Source organism: Leucopleurus acutus (assembly GCF_964270905.1).
Source record: "Leucopleurus acutus genome assembly, chromosome: 4".
Taxonomy (NCBI): Eukaryota; Metazoa; Chordata; class Mammalia; order Artiodactyla; family Delphinidae; genus Leucopleurus; species Leucopleurus acutus.
The window spans coordinates 129,560,968-129,576,399 of record NC_139146.1 but is presented as its reverse complement, the minus strand read 5'-3'; positions in this window follow the sequence as shown (position 1 = coordinate 129,576,399).

Genomic DNA, 15,432 nt, shown 5'->3' with positions numbered 1-15,432 from the left:
CTGGTGTTTCTAGAACTAGAAAATCTAAGGCAAATCAGATAAAGTTTTACAAACATAAAACATCTTTATACATAAAGATATTGAGAAGCAGTAATGATATGGCCTTGCACTCATCATTTTTAGTTATTAAACGTCTGCCCAGTTTAAAACTCAAACTTGAGTCCAGAGAGTTTTTCAGAGGGCCCTATAGGGACCACTCCAGGATGGCGTTCCCTGCTGTGGAAGAGCAAGAGATTGAATCTGGTCAAGCAGCTTCCAAGCCCTCAGTTCCTACCTCCTAAAGTCTTTGCTCCCAGGCAGCACTCTGGAGTGGGGCACTCAGGCATATGGGCCCCTCAGAATGTAGGGTATGCAGGTTGCCTTGTTGGCTGCCTCTTCCTCCTTCTACTCTGCTACTTCCAATTTCTTCTTTCTTGGGTCAGGTAGTCACAAATTGATCAAAAATTAGCTTTCAAAATGCCAACTTCCCCTTCTTATAGAAATCCCTAGTCCTTTCAAGTGATTCATTTGATGCTGTTTTAGTCTGTTTGGGCTGCTGTAACAAAATACCACAGACTGGGTAACTTACAAACAACAGAATTTTATTTCTCACAGTTCTGGAGGCTGAGAAGACCAAGATTAAGGCCCCTGCAAATTCAGTGTCTGGTGAGGACCTACTTTCTGTCTTATAGATCACGTTTTTTCACTGTGTCCTCACATGCTGGAAGGGGTGAAGTAGATCTCTGGGTCTTTTTTATAAGGGCAGTAATCCCACTCATGAGGGCTCCGCCTGCATGCCCTAATCACCTCCCAAGGGCTCCACCTCCAAATAACATTGCATTCAGGATTAGGTTTCAACATATGAACTTTTGGGGAACACAAACTTTCAGTTCATAGCAGTGTCCCACCTACCTAACCCCTCCCCAACTTAGTTAAAGCCCCTTGGTGGGAGGAAAAAAAACTATAGTCATGCCATCTCCTTTCCTCCCAGTAAGATGAAAACTCATTACTCCGAAGATTTTCTTCTCTTTTTCCTTACCTCTCTTTTGCTTGTATAGACTACAGTTTATAGATGGTCTGGGCAAGTGTTTCTCAAACCTTAATACGCATGTGAGATGAGTCACTCAGGGAACTTATTAAAATGAAGATTTTAACTCCACCGTTCTGCGGTAGGGCCTGAGATTCTGCATTTCTAACAGGTTTCCAGGTGAGGTTGCTGCTGCTGATTTATGAACCACATGTTAACAGAGGTCTAATTATTATAGTTGATTGTGGTCAGACAGTTTTTGGGAGGCCCTGGAGGACTTTCTGGACCTGATTGCACTCCTGCAAATATGTGGTTCTAAGTTTTGGTCCTTGGACTGGGGGCCCACTGTCAACTTCAGTTGACCCAAAAGTCTCCCTGCGTGCCTTCTTTCACATGTACTACTTTAGTTCATCTTCACATAAACATTAGTGTTATTATCTTTGTTTTGCAAATGAAGAAACAGAAGCTTTGAGAAGTTAAATAACTCATTCAAGCTTACATAGCTATATATATAAAACTAAGGAAAAAACTTAGTTCTGTCTAATCTCTCTTCAACCTTTTCCCCCAAGGGTTATTCTTAAACCAACAGTATCTCACACCTTGATCCAATTTTCCCAAAGACTGCCATGGAGTTTCTTTGCTGTAATAATAATAATAATAATAACTGAAGTTTATTAAGCATTACTAAGTGCCAGGCCTAGGGCTGAGGACTTTGCCTGCAATATCTTATTAATTTTCACATCTACCCAAAGAGGTAGGTACTTGAAGAAGTTAAGAAAGTAAAGAAGCTGAGATTAGAACTATAAGCTGCTTCAGTCCAAAGCCCAAGCTGTTAACCATAACCCTATGTCTGGGAGCTAGGACCTGGGAGCTGGTATATATTGCTACAGAAATATCTTTTTTGTTTTAACCCCCCCAAAAATAGAGATAATTCCTGTGGGCTGCAGAAAGAAGTAAGGCTAGAGAGGTGGATATTAGTAAGATAATTCTGCAAGTTGTAATGAAGAGATTTGCCCCCAATTAACTGGAGTTTTCTATAAACTTCCCATACACATTCACGGAGATGCGATGATAAATTTTTAGATCTGAACTGAACTATTGCATGGACTTAAGTGTCTGGCATTTCATGAGCTGGTGTTCCTGGAAGCACATATTTCTGCTAATTTGTGGTATGAGTTGGGGTTTGTCACTTATAAAATTGTGAGGGTTTTTTTTTCCACTTGTAAATTGTAGAAAATCAACATCAAATTGAAGATCTGATAGCCCAGTGGCCTGGGAATGTGAGGTGCAGAGAGTTTAAGTGACTTTTCCATGCTGACCAGGAGATAATTGTGGTGCTTGACTCAGAATCCAGGTCTCCTGGTGTGCACTTCAGGTTTTATTCAACCAGCCTGTGCTGTATCTCCCTTTGCACCTGCCTTTGGGAAAATGATTCTGAACCTGGTCTCTATAACCTGTTAAACATCTCTCAAGGAGTGGGAATATTAAGTCTCTACTCTGCAATTTGTACAACTTCTGCTCTCTGAGGCCAACTCTTTGCCAATATGTGACTTCTTGGAAGGCACCAGGGGAAGCCAGCACAGGGCATAGCCACTCCTGGAAATGTGAGCCTGCTCTTACTGTGTACCTATATACTTGTGTTCGGGCATCCTCTCGCCTTTAATGAGAGTTTGCAATGACAGGATTGGAACAGATTGCTGACATTATGGCAGCCAGGATATTGTCAGGAGGAACTTGGCAGTGCTCGTAGGTGTTATGATGCTGGCTGTTTGCTCAAGGGCAAGAATAACAAAAGGAAGATTAGAGATGAAACGGAGAATAAGAGGCAATGTCAGAAAAGTTCAGAAGATGAAACTGGTAGCAGTAAATACATTGGAAAATTTTTGAGGCTTATATACTTTGAGTCCTTGGTGACTGAAGACATAGCCAAGAATTGCTTCAGTGATATTCCTTCATAAATCTGCATAATAATCTCTTAGCGGGGATTTGGTGAAATTACAAGTATTCATTTACTAAATTAGGTTCAGTGTCTGTATCATGCACACCATATGAATATTCAGTACAGTGAATGCTTCCCAAGCTATGTTGAAGTTAACACATAAGCTGAATATAACTCAAGTAGAACTCAAAACTGCATGCTTATTTTAACCTAACAGAGGTCCTGGTGTCTTAAAGAATTGGACCCATCCCCACCCCCAATACGTCGATTAATACTTATTCTATTAAAACAAAATGTAAAGACTTTTCAGTATTTGTATCTGATTTTTGGCATAGTTTTCTTTATAATAGGGGATTATACCCAGGGCTATGAATGGTTCCTCAGAACACAGTGGCAGCCACCAAGCAGATTCAGGAAGCATGTTTAATTGCAGTGCTCAGTAATAACAATAAAGGAAAAGTTCAATGAGAAGAAATGGTTATTACGAGACAGAGGTGAGCAGAGGGGGTACAGTGAGACTTTCCCCAGACCATTGACTTTGGTTGTAGCTGAAGGTGCCTTGGCAGCTGATGGGCATATTCCCTTCAAACTCTTTTTCTTCTTAAGCAGCTCAGTTGGCTTTCCAAGTTAAGCGTACAGAATTACTTTTATTTCCAAAATTTGCATTTTTTCCTGAAATGAAAACTATTACTAATTTTCAGAGAAGATTTGATCACCTCCAGTTCTGTATAAGAAAAGAGCACTGAACTAGGAGTCAGGCACTTTTGAGTTCTTGTCCAAGACTCTGTAACAAACCAACTGTGAAGCCTCAAACAGCTAATTAGTCGCTTTGAGCCTCTTTCACCTATGAAATTGTCCATGATATTCTGATTATTAACATAGATATATTTAAAATATTCCTTTGGGAATATTCTTGGTCATAATATTTTATTTTACTCTAAAATATAATCTGATTTTAGATCTACAGTATGTGGTCAAATGTAGTATGTGAAATTCTATTGGTAGTTTTTATACTTATTTTATGGAAGGTATTGTACTAAATGTGCTTCATATGCAAAATGTCAGCATATAAGATACTTTTATTTATTTATTTATTTATTTAAAAAGTTTTTTTTCCCCAATCTGTTCTCTGTATCTATGAGCTTGTTTTCTTAAGATTCCATTTCTAAGAGAGATCATACAATATTGCTTGTCTTTCTCTGTCTGACTTATTTCACTTAGCATAATGCCCTTGAGGTTTATCCATCTTGTTGTAAGTGGCAATAGGGTAGCTTTATTATTATCTTCACTGTATAGATGGAGAAATTGAAGCTCAGAAAGTTTAAGTCACTTGCACAATATCATATAGTTAGTAAGTAGCAAAACGGATGCAAACTGAAATTTCTCTGACACCAACAAGCGCTCACCATCCTGCACCTCCTTCTTTTAAGACAGCTTCTGGATGCAGGGTGAGCTTCCCGTGTCCATCACTAATGTGTTGAGGGAGTTGGCTTGGGTTCTTAACTGAATGTGTTACTCACCTAAAAGGGTCTAGAATGAGAGATGGAAGGAGAATGTTGGTTAAAGGACAAAGCCTTGAATTTCAGAAGAGCTAAAAGAAAGAGTTGCCCTAGTTCAATATCACTATGCTTAACAATAGTAAACAATTAGTGAGGTCAGTTTTCCTGTCTTTAAGGATGTTACTTTCATATCTCTGTGGCTCTGGGGCAAATATGACAGATACAGAAACATATAAGTACACGAATGGCACTTGGGAAGATAGTACGTGACAGTAGGTTGCAGATACAAAGCAGAATGTAGTCTCACTTGTACCTGTCTTGCTTCTTGGGGAAAGCTTTGGCAAGATAATGCAAGGATTTGGGGAAGGAAATAAATGTTAAATCTGAAAGATTTCTTTTAGCAGAGACAGTATGTGCTGATCAGAAGACTTAGAGGTTGCAGCTAGAGAATTGGGTGTGGAGTTGTCTTGATGATGTAAGACAAGCCAAGTCTGAGGGAAAGAATTTCGTGGTAGTTCTCAAGAGACATGAATAAAATGTCTGGAAAGAGATTCATCAGTCTCAGGTGGTGAGGTGTCAAGATGCCATCCCATCATAAGGAACATTCAATGGGAATGTTTGTACTTGGAGAGGTGCCAGCAGGGAAACTGTGTGCTGAAGTTACCTTAAGGTTATGGCAACTTATGTAGAAAATTAAACAAAATTCCCCAAGCATGAAATTAGAGAAAATATATTTTTTGGTAAAGAAGTTCAAATTTAGATCCTATCAAACATGATAATCAGATAGGATGGAAATAGCTATGACTTGCCAAAGAAAACTATAGAAGAAAAAGAATAAAAAGGTCTCTGGGGATTCTTATAACTCTTGAGAAGACTCAAGAGTCGAGTCTTTTGAAGAGGTAGAAGGTGAGATTTATTGTGTCCGAGTAGAAAGACCTGTAGAATATTATGTTGGAAAGCAAGATTTGGCAATTGCCTGAAGGGTCGGGGCAAATTGAGTTGACATATGTTTCTCCTTGGATATTTTTTACTAACATACTCCATTGGGAAAAGTGTCATTGTTAAGCTACCATAAAGATTAAAGCAATAATTTTTGACTCTTAAATTTATAAAACTCAAGTCCAGCATTAGAAGGAAGGTCTTTCTCCCTTCACAGGGCAAATAGAGAAACAATCATGTGCAAATGAAGCTGTCCATCTCATACTATTTAGAGGCAAAATATACATTTTTTTTTTTAAATAAATTTTGCCTGGGCAGCGTGAATGGACACAGCCAATCCTCCCAGGTGTGGCCTTGGAGGGCAGATTGGGGAAGGGCCATTTCCTTTTTTTTTTTTACATCTTTACTGGAGTATAATTGCTTTACAATGGTGTGTTAGTTTCTGCTTTATAACAAAGTAAATCAGCTATACATATACATATGTTCTCATATCTCTTTCCTCTTGTGTCTCCCTCCCTCCCACCCTCCCTATCCCACCCCTCTTGTGTCTCCCTCCCTCCTACCCTCCCTATTCCACCCCTCTAGGCGGTCACAAAGCACTGAGCTGATCTCCCTGTGCTATGTGGCTGCTTCCCACTAGCTATCTATTTTACGTTTGGCAGTGTATATATGTCCATGCCACTCTCTCACTTTGTCCCAGCTTACCCTTCCCCCTCCCCGTGTCCTCAAGTCCATTCTCTAGTAGGTCTGTGTCTTTATTCCCGTCTTACCCCTAGGTTCTTCATGACATTTTTTTTTTCTTAGATTCCATATATATGTGTTAGCATACGGTATTTGTTTTTCTCTTTCTGGCTTACTTCACTCTGTATGACAGACTCTAGGTCCATCTGCCTCACTACAAATAACTCAATTTCATTTCTTTTTATGGCTGAGTAATATTCCATTGTATATATGTGCCACATCTTCTTTATCCATTCATCCGATGATGGACATTTAGGTTGCTTCCATCTCCTGGCTATTGTAAATAGAGCTGCAATGAACATTTTGGTACACATGACTCTTTTTGAATTATGGTTTTCTCAGGGTATATGCCCAGCGGTGAGATTGCTGGGTCGTATAGTAGTTCTATCTGTAGTTTTTTAAGGAACCTCCATAGTGTTCTCCATAGTGGCTATACCAATTCACATTCCCACCAGCAGTGTAAGAGTGTTCCCTTTTCTCCACACCCTCTCTCAGAATGGGAGAAAATATTTGCAAATGAATCAACTGACAAAGGATTAATCTCCAAAATTTACAAGCAGCTCATGCAGCTCAATAACAAAAAAAACAAACAATCCAATCCAAAAATGGGCAGAAGACCTAAACAGACATTTCTCCAAAGAAGATATACAGATTGCCAGCAAAATATACTTTTAAATAAAAACAATCTAATTCTAATATCTTTATTTTTGTTAAAATTGTGAATGTCATTATGGTAAAGTAAGAAAATGTCAATGTAAATCAGGGAGGAAAACATAAAGGGGGTCATTAGAAAAGGTTCTAAGCATAGTATTGTACCGTTGACGATGCGATTTGTAAAGTCAGAGGACAGAAAACAGGATACTCCTTCCGTATCTTGGTAAGTCTTGTAAGCATGAATGCCGGCAGCAATCTTTGGAAATACGTATCCGGGGTTAGATGGGCCTTCACTATGCTCTACTTAGCCAGCTAACAGAGCATGGAGCTCAGCCCCAATGAGATCAGGAAACTATTTATGGTCCTTGGTGACTTTACTTAGATTACAAATGAAGCATCCTGATTTCAGGAAACAACATTCAATAGGAGGCCTGACCTTTTGCAGACAAGGAATGAAGCTGGAAAAATGCCCCCATAGGCCAAAACATTTTCAAACAAGTTGACTTATGTTCTTTAAATGGTTTTGTTTCAGCAAACATTTTTGGTTCATCTATAAAACAAATGATTAAAAAAATACTTTGAAAAATAACAATAAACAAGCAAAACAAGGGAATTTTTAAGTTTCTTCTCTGGAACCTTCTCCTTTGTTAAGGTCACTTCTTCTGTGGGTATAATTATCAGATCAGTAAGCTGCAGCCATGAAAGACTGCAAAAGCAAATAGAATTGTCTGATTTAGAAGGCTAAGTTGGTTCATCTTGATTTCTTACATTTCATGTATAATACATTGAATTTAGTGTTTATAAACAATTTGGGGTAACATGTCTAGACAAAATAATTTTCTATGTTGCAGTCTTTCAAATGGAAATGGCTAGGTGGCATGCCCTTGCCAGCATTCAATAGTCCTTTTAATTGTTCTAAAGGGGCTACAAATTTTTGAGCCAGAGACCTATAGAGGCTTCAAAGTTTTCATCAAATGCCTGTCTTGGGTTCCTGTTGACTTCAGCAGAACTTATTTTAGCACTGGTTTAACAGCAACTGGCCATATCCAATGATCTTGAAAATTATTTGGTGGGGAGTAGGTGGAACAATTCATATGAACATTTTCATTTAAAGTTTAGTAAGCAGAAGTTAAATGCTTTATGAAGGAGACTAAGTTATAATAGAAAATTAAATTTTTAAGAAACAAAAGGATGGATATGTTGTGATTTGTTGGAAAAAGAATAATGGATTTGATCCTGAGTCTCAAATTTCCCATGACTGAGTGATTTACTGAATATTTACAAGTATTTATTTGTCTATAAAGTGGGAACAATAATTCCATCCTGCCCTATGTTAGAAAAAATAACATGTAAATGGACATTGAGATCATGAGATTAAAAATGCTGTATAAATATGAATAATAAAGAGTCATTTAAATTGAATCCAACTGAAATTTTACTTTTTAAAAGGGTTTTTACATATGAATTCAATCAATTGAAATTTTGAAAACCATATAGCAACATACTCTGAAGGAAGTACTTTTAGGAAGCTGAGCTTTATTCTAATGGCTGTGAAAAAAAAAAAGAGAAAAGTCAATAGATTAACTTTCATCTAGGACATGGTTCTGTCTTTTCTTTTTTTCCAAATAAGAATTATTTTATTTTATTTTTAAAATTTTATTATTTTGAATTTTATTTTTTATACAGCAGTTTCTTATTAGTTATACATTTAATACATAATAGTGTATATATGTCAATTCCAATCTCCCAATTCATCACACCATCACCCCACCACCACCACTTTCCCCCCTTGCTGTCCATACGTTTGTTCTCTACATCTGTGTCTTAATTTCTGCCCTGCAAACCGGTTCATCTGTACCATTTTTCTAGGTTCCACATATATGCGTTAATATACAATATTTGTTTTTCTCTTTCTGACTTACTTCACTCTGTATGACAGTCTCTAGATCCATCCACGTCTCTACAAGTGACCCAACTTCATTCTTTTTATGGCTGAGTAATATTCCACTGTATATATGTACCATATCTTTCTGTTATGTCTTGACCTCAAGTTAGAGCCAGTATTTCTAGGAGTTTTAAATGACTGTTGATATGTGGGAAGAATTCTGCAATATAAGTGCATAATATTGTTATTAGTTCCTCCATTTAAAAAAAAAGCACTTATGGGACTTCCCTCATGGTGCAGTGGTTAAGAATCCGCCTGCCAATACAGGGGACACAGGTTCAATCCCTGGTCTGGGAAGATCCCACATGTCACGGAGCAACTAAGCCCATATGCCACAACTACTGAGCCCACACACCGCAACTACTGAGCCCACGTGCCACAACTACTGAAGCCTGTGCACTGCAACTACTAAAGCCCACATGCCTAGAGCCCATGCTCCACAATAAGAGAAACCACTGCAATAAGAACCCCATGCACCACAATGAAGAGTCATCCCCACTTGCCGCAACTAGAGAAAGCCCGTGCGAAGAAATGGAGACCCAATGCAGCCAAAAAATTTTTTTTAATTTTTAAAAAGCACTTATTATGTGCCTCCTGTGTTCCAAGCAACCTGCTAGGCACTGGGAATACCACGGGGAGGAAAAAAGAGATGGTCTTGGGCCTAGACCCAGGCCGTCATGGAGCTCTGACTTGAGTCTCCATTTTCCATGGCAGCTAGAAGAATTATCAAAATTCCACTGATAAACAGGTTATGAGAGGACAGAGCATCATCATATAAAAAGTTTCCAGGACTCTAATGGTGAGTTCTAGACTATGGACTCAAGATAAGAAGACATAGAGCGTGGCCAATGGACAAATTAAGGAGCATGTTGTGATGTGTATTCTGCTGCTGCCTTTCTGTTTGTTGATTGGTTGGTTTTTTCCAGCTTGTCTACAACCCTTAAAACTTCAATGCTGAGGATAATATAGAAATGCAAAGTCTGAGCTCCTCTGTAACCAGGTAGTATAAGGAGCTGATCACCTTGGAGGATTTGGAAACCTTAAAGATAATTTTTCAGGTCCTCCATCTGAAACATGAAATTCATTAGAGGGGTCTGAAGACCACAGAGAGGTGTTTCCACCCCCATATGGGGAAGGCAAATATATCATGTCTACCTGACTTCAAGTAAAATGAGGAGACTCATTTGTACAGTTATAATGATCTTCTCTGTGCAGAGGTTAGAAAGGGGAGGTGATGAATGCATAGCCTGGATCACAGACAACTTGTCTCTGCCCCTTATCTAACTTCACACAAAGTTGGCAATTTTTAGCTTGTTTTTCTATTTGAAAATTGGGGTAGGTGAGTATGGTGGGTTATTTCCTCTAATGTCTTCTGGTTGTTAGGAGGTCTGTTGAGATAACACATCAAATTTGTTCTCATCTCTGAAGTAATCCTGAGTCCTTTCTGAGGAGACTGAGAGATTTGCAGAGAGTAAGGAAGACCTCTCACTTACACGTCATGTGCTCACGGTGCGCCACGTCGGGCCGTTTAGAATTAGTGAAGTTGTATAATCTTACTTGGGTTTTCTTGTGGTTAATCCTAGTCCAATTTACCTCATTAATTTGATCTTAATGAGTTCACCAGCAATGATTTAATACAACTTTGAGGAACAGCTTTCTTTAGTCTTTAATTCGCGACAGTTCCCCTTCTATTTGGCAGTACATTAATGGAAATGGAAAATTGCCTCATTCTAAATGTCAGAATAATACTGCACCAAAAACAATTCAGTCATGTCTTTCAAACCACGCACATATGGTTCATCACCAAATGTCACTGTTCTTCCCCCCTCCCCCCCATGCCCCCTCCCGCCTGTACCTTCCCTCTGTATTTTCTTTCTGTTCGCCTGTCTCTGGTGATCATTATTTGGATTAAGTTTCTAACATCTTTGCATAAGCTTCGTTTCTCCTGTTGTCCAGGAACCAGTTCTCATTACACTGGTTTTACCCAGATCCTTGGAATTGGCAGAGTTCACAGATCAGGTGAAAGCTATTGCTTTTAGTATAGCAGATGTCTTTCATCTGATCTCAAAATTGAAAAAAAAAAAAAAGTCTACGTAAAATGTCTTCAAAATAATTTTTGTCCATAAAGTTTGGACTGTTTTGTGAAGTTCTCTAAGTAAAGCTATATTCCTCACTCTGTCTACACCAGGGCATTCTTTTCTTTTTTCTTTTTTTTTTCCCTAGCACCATGTTCAAGCAAGTTTCTCTCTAGAACAAACGCTTTTCTTGAGTATTTTAGTTGTGATTTATCGGGTAAGTTCATAATGAGAACACAGCACAATTTCTCTTGCACTTTAGGATACAAACTTTAAATTGCAAATCTTAATTCACTAATACTTAAAAGACATTTCAGTGAATTTTTAAAATTAGTCTATAAGCTAAACTACCTAAAGACTCTCCAGTTTTTTGTAAAGAGAAAGTTGAAAGGTAAAGCAATTTCCAAAGTTATTGATCAAGCATCAACTTTCATGGTTTAACCTCTAAAGAGTATTTTAAATGATAATTTTTTCTTTCTGTAAAGGACCCCTTCTTCAGATAATATCTGAAGGAAAATGAAATGTTAAGAAAAAAGAATCTCCACTTTCAATTGTGTATTTTTTTACATCTGTAGACTTATAGTACTTGTCTGAAACTAGAGTTTTGAATTTTAATTAACTTATTGGTTTTGCTTTTTCTTTCTACCAGCAAGCTGACTCATCTGTGAAGTATGAATATTTTAATTCAAGTAAATCTTTTCTACAGATGGAGGTTCACTTGCTGAGGCAGTCAAAAGGTCATCAGAGGGTGACCTGTAGTTTTGCATTACAGAGATAGGATCAGAAAGCACTAAGGAATTACTTGATTTCTCTGTGTTTCTTTTCTTCTATCTAGTGGCAGATATTTAAGAAATTTGCCAGTTTTACTCGGTAGAGACTATATCACTACTATCATAAGAATTATATATTTTTCCATGATTTATTTCGCATCCACTTTGTGACAGGTGGCTTACACAGGTTATTTAATCTAACTTTCCTGACAACAGTAAAGTAGGTTTGAAAACAGTTTTCACAGAGGTTTAAAGAACTGTCTGACATTATAGAGATGGTGTGTATGTGGATACATGCTTTTCTGACTCTACACTTTTTCTATTATCTGTGCTATTTACCCTAGAGCAGAAAAGGACTTAAAGAATCTATTTTCCACTCCCCTTCATTATCAATAGTCATCCAGCCTTTACTAGAGGCTGGCGGTCCTCATATCCTGAGGCCGGCTGACCATTGCTGAACAGCTCTATTGACAGACTATGATTCATTATATTACAACTGAAGCATGTCCTATACTTTTGCCCATTGCCTTTCTTCTACATTTTATAATAACACAATTAGTCAAATCTTCCTCCATGTTATACCTTCAGCTGATTGAGGACACTACTGACACCCTAAATTGATTTTTCCTCTGGGTGAAACCTTTCCAATTCCTTGCTTCAGGGTCTTTCATAATGAAATTACTACAGGGCACAATAGCCCATACAAAATCTGAACCAGTATAGAATAAAAGAGTACTTAATTTGGGCATTATATTTTTTTACATGTAAACTCAGATGATAGTGAGTGTGTGGGTGTGTGTGTATGTATGTGCGAGCCTGAATTATATAGGTTTAGGATCAAGTAAAAAATAAATGGCAACATAAATTTCTAGGACCTGAATCACTATCCTGACTTTTTGAACCCAGCATAAAACTTTACACTCTTTGTATCAGTTTAAACACACCAACTTGGCCAACCAGCATAATTTTTAATATGTTTCCATCATTTGATGCTTGAATCCTCTCTTTTCCCCCACATCTTTCTGACATAACTACATTTCATAGAATTTTTTTTTCTCTATTGTCAGTGAAGTAATTGATGTAAATGTCAAACTAGGCCATACTTAAAACAAATTTCTAGAACATGACCCCATGGGCTTTCCCCTCCAAGTCAGCCCATCAGATTGGCTGTCATATAGGGTCTACTGAGTCATCCTGAACCCTCCAAAAAAATAGGGGCTTCCCCCAAAGCCTATGCCTCTGTCTTCAGATACCACTTAAGCCATCTTTTTCTTGTGATCTTTAGTTTTTCTGTTTTGTTTTGTTTTTAAAGTCATATCTGGATGTTCAACTTCATGCCACTATTCTGACTTATTTTTTGTTCTAGGTTCTCTGTGTGTGATATTCACCTTTGGTTTCACAGCCCATTTGTTCACATATTATTAATTCACAGGTTAAGTAAAACACACAAAAACATGTTCAATTACTGGAGACTTTCAATGTGTATTTAAAAGTACAGGCCAGGTATTCTGCACACTTATAAATACACCAAAGTCTTGTTCCCTGGGATTTCTTATTAAAGCTGAGTTCAGTCAGTTGCACCATGCATAGACACAAAAGATCTTAAGATTCCTCCCTCTTTTTAAATTTTTTTTTAACATCTTTAATGGAGTATAATTGCTTTACAATGGTGTGTTAGTTTCTGCTTTATAACAAAGTGAATCAGTTATACATATACATATGTTCCCATATCTCTGCCCACTTCCATCTTGCTCCCTCCCACCCTCCCCATCCCACCCCTCTAGGTGCTCACAAAACACTGAGCTGATCTCCCTGTGCTATGCGGCTGCTTCCCACTAGCTATCTATTTTATGTTTGGTAGTGTATATATGTCCATGCCATTCTCTCACTTTGTCACAGCTTACCCTTCCCCCTCCCTGTATCCTCAAGTCCATGCTCTAGTAGGTCTGTGTCTTTATTCCCGTCTTACCCCAGGTACTTCATGACCTTTTTTTTTTTTCTTAGATTCCATATATATGTGTTAGCATTCGGTATTTGTTTTTCTCCTTCTGACTTACTTCACTCTGTATGACAGACTCTAGGTCCATCCACCTCACCACAAATAACTCAATTTCATTTCTTTTTATGGCTGAGTAATATTCCATTGTATATATGTGCCACATCTTCTTTATCCATTCATCTGTTGATGGACACTTAGGTTGCTTCCATCTCCTGGCTATTGTAAATAGAGCTGCAATGAATATTTTGATACATGACTCTTTTTGAATTATGGTTTTCTCAGGGTATATGCCCGGTAGTAGGATTGCTGGGTCATAGGGTAGTTCTATTTGTAGTTTTTTAAGGAACCTCCATACTGTTCTCCATAGTGGCTGTATCAATTTACATTCCCACCAACAGTGCAAGACGGTTCCCTTTTCTCCATACCCTCTCCAGCATTTATTGTTTCTAGATTTTTTGATGATGGACATTCTAACCAGTGTGAGATGATATCTCTTTGTAGTTTTGATTTGCATTTCTCTAATGATTAATGATGTGGAGCATTCTTTCATGTGTTTGTTGGCAATCTGTATATCTTCTTTGGAGAAATGTCTATTTAGGTCTTCTGCCCATTTTTGGATTGGGTTGTTTGATTTTTTGTTATTGAGCTGCATGAGCTGCTTGTAAATTTTGGAGATTAACCCTTTGTCAGTTGCTTCATTTGCAAATATTTTCTCCCATTCTGAGGTTTGTCTTTTGGTCCTGTTTAAAAGACCCTGAATAGCCAAAGCAATCTTGAAAATGAAAAATGGAGCTGGAGGAATCAGGCTCCCTGACTTCAGACTATACTACAAAGCTACAGTAATCAAGACAGTATGGTACTGGCACAAAAACAGAAAGATAGATCAATGGAACAGGATAGAAAGCCCAGAGATAAACTCCCGCACATATGGTCACCTTATCTTTGATAAAGGAGGCAAGAATGTACAGTAGAGAAAAGACAGCCTGTTCAATAAGTGGTGCTGGGAAAACTGGACAGGTACATGTAAAATTATGAAATTAGAACACTCCCTAACACCATACACAAAAATAAACTCAAAATGGATTAAATACCTAAATGTAAGGCCAGACACTATCAAACACTTAGAGGAAAACATAGAAAGAACGCTCTATGACATAAATCACAGCAAGATCCTTTTCGACCCACCTCCTAGAGAAATGGAAATAAAAACAAAAATAAACAGATGGGACCTAATGAAACTTAAAAGCTTTTGCACAGCAAAGGAAACCATAAACAAGTCCTCCCTCTTTTCTTTCTCAAAGAAATTCTAAGTGTTTTCTAGATTATGTCTCAGGACTATTTCGCCCATTGTTTTGCTTATAAGAGGTGCTCAATACAGGCTTGTGGATGGATCTCAGCCTAACTGAATTCTGATCACTTGTGATTGTCTTCATCAGAGTTTTACTTCTAGACCCTTCTATCCTTATTTCTTCCTTTTCAGAATTAGTACCCTTGGGAAGACACCTGCTATTCTTCTTCATCTCTTTTAAAATATTATGTTTTAAGATTGGAGTCCATTTCGCTTGGCTTGAAACTCCCTTTCATTTTGATTGTCACATCCAGCGTTACCCCATCATGTCCGCAGAATCCTGACACTTCCGTATCACCAATAATGTTCTTTCTGGATGCTCAAAATCAAGGACAGTTGTGAATAAGCTCAAGATCCTCAAGGAATGATAGTTTCAGCCACATTCATATTAACTAATACCAACAAGCGAATGAATGATTAAATTCAAAGGAGCTGTTCTGAATGTTAATTTTCTTTTTTAATCCAGAAAAAAAGAAGCTCTAACATTTCCTGAGTGCCTCTTCTGTGCCAAGCACCA